Genomic DNA, 2,691 nt, shown 5'->3' with positions numbered 1-2,691 from the left:
TCAAGCTGGGTGTGAAGGAGTGTCATCACTGGAAGGATGGGCTGCTGGAGTCTCTGTGGTGGCCTGAGGATCTGCAGACAGGATAAGGGTAGGAGGATCTGTCTGCTGCAGTGGAGGTGCTGACTGGAGAGGGATCTCTGGGTCTGCGGCCTGAATCTGATGTGCCTCCTCATGCTGTGGTGCAGCCTGCTCTGGTCCTGCCTGCTCAGCCTCTCTCTGTGTATGTGTCTCATCCTCATGCTCGTCCGCCTCCTCCTCAGATGGCTCTGATGGTGTGTCAGGCTCGGAGGGAATGTCACCGCCAGATCGGATCATCAACTTGAGGTGCTCATAGCGTCGCTTGTTGCGACGCTCAGATCTCTCATATCTCCGCCGGTTGTGGCGCTCCATCTGGTCCAACTGCTGAAATAAGCGGTGCACGAGGTGGTAAACGGGCTCTGAGGGAGGTGGAGATGCAGTGGTGGTAGCTGGGGCAGCAGTAGATGAAGAAGGGGCAGCTGAAGGTGTGGCTGTCTCATCAGAAGCGGTGAGGAATGGGGGTCTGTAACCCAAAGCCTAAAACTTCCTGCTGTGAGGGATAATTTTCTTGCAGTCTGTAGCAGGTGGCTTCTCATCAGCAAGCTCCCAAGGCACGTCAGCTTGACGGTCGAGCTAGGTAATCAGATAAGGGAAAGGGAGAGTGCCTCGGACATGGACCCTGGCCATGTAATACCGGATGAATCATGGAAGATATAGGTTCTTACCCTCCATCACACACCAGATGAGGGTGATCATAGCAGCAGGCAGCTCCGTCTCATGAGTGCTCGGCATAACAAAGTTGCTCAGGATCTGGTGCCAGAGCCGAGCCTCATCATTCAGATACATCAGCTTGATTCCCTTAGGCATTGCTTTGTTCTTTCCCATGACCCATGGGACAGTAGGATCAAGGGCTATCCTCTGCTTGACAGCATCCCAGTCAAATCTCAGAAAGCGCATGTCCTCTTCAGCCTTTTGGTAACCGTCAGGCTGATCTGGTTTAGGCTGAAGGTGGAGGATGTCCTCAATGGCTTCCTCAGTTACCAATATCTATTTCCCTCTGAGGTGTACTGCATCCAGGGTAGTCTTGAAATAGTTGCAGTAGAACTCTCTAACCCGGAAGCATTGACCTCTGTCAAGTTTCTCTCCAAGAAGAACCAGCCTCTCTGTTTTATCTGATCGGAGGTGTACTGCTGTAGTTCCTCTGGAATTTTCAGAGTTCTCTCCAGGTACAGGTTCCTGGAGGTGGCAAACACTGGATACTTCAGCTTACATTATCTGTTTGCAAATTTTACCGGATCATTGTTAGTGAGGAGCTGGTCAGCCTTCTCCTGCGGGGTAAAGTGCTTTTCTCGCCAGGAGTCATCATGCATAATGTCCAGGATAGACATAGAGGATTTGCCTTTTTTCCTTTTGCCAGTGGTTGCTTTGCCTTTTCCTTTGCGCTGAGGGTCAGACATTTTGAAAAGCATAAATTCCAGGATATAATTGAAGAGCAAAGCAGGAAAACAAGTAGGCAAATAGAATAATAACAATATAAGCACATAGTGGCAAAAGAGCAGTAGAATTATAAAATGAGTTAAGTATATGTGTATTATGGATTGTATTTGAGTTAGAAATCTGAGATGAAAAATCACAATCCAAAATGTAATATAAGTAGCATTCATGTTAATTAGGATAAATAATAATCATGCCTTGAGTTAGAAAGTTAAAGCAAATAGTTAAAAACCAAAAATAGAAGTTTGAAAGTTAGATCGGTTAGAATTGAAAAAGAGGTGAGAAAGTGGAAATCAGTGAGTTAGGAGAAAGAAAATTAAAGTGTGTGGCATGATAAATGTTCCCTAGGTAACAAGAAATTCACAAATTTAAAGAATAAGAAACTCATATTCAAGCAAAAATTTTAGTGTATTGATGATAAGTCAGAAGGATAGAAAAGTTGCAAAACTAACATGAAATCATCAATAGCGCAAGTTATTAACTAGGGGATCAAAAGGAATAAGAATGCTAGCCCGGTTAGGAATGAATTGGTTTGGTTGTAGCCAAGTAAGGCAAAATAGAAAATTACCAAACTCAATACATGAAAACAATTTGCAGAAAATTGGGTAGCATTCTGGCTAAAATTGGATGATCCCGGAAATAAACAGCATGAAAAAGTAGTTCATATAAATTAAAATAAAGCTGCAAATAGATACAGATAATATGAACATGAAAGAGTAATGTAACAGCAGCAAGAAACATGGAAGAACAATATATGAACAATATGAACATCATAGCAGAATCAGAATTGCAAAATAAAGAAAACAGGTAGCAAGAACGGCGCAACTATCAGGCCTAAATCCACTAACAACATCCTAGCTACCTAACCACCTAGAATCCACTACAAACATGCATCTCTAACTAGCCTAATTCGAACATAATCTGAAAAATAAGCAAATAACTACAAGTGATAGAGAAATTGGCGTTCGGGGGAACTTGGTGTGTGGAAGAACAAATATATGGAACAAAAAGATGATGGGGTGTGGTGGTAGTGGTGCTGACGCGGCGGTGATGGGCGGTTGGCGCCGCGGTGGGCGGCTGTTCGGTGGCAGGGGGGTTCGGGTAGGGTTTAATGGTGGAGGGGTAGGTCGGTAAGAAGAAAGGGGGTGAGGGTGGTGGTGGTGGGAGGCGGCGCTGGGG

The sequence above is a fragment of the Arachis ipaensis genome, chromosome B07 (genome assembly GCF_000816755.2).
Source record: "Arachis ipaensis cultivar K30076 chromosome B07, Araip1.1, whole genome shotgun sequence".
NCBI classification, from domain to species: Eukaryota; Viridiplantae; Streptophyta; class Magnoliopsida; order Fabales; family Fabaceae; genus Arachis; species Arachis ipaensis.
This window is presented reverse-complemented; position numbering follows the sequence as displayed.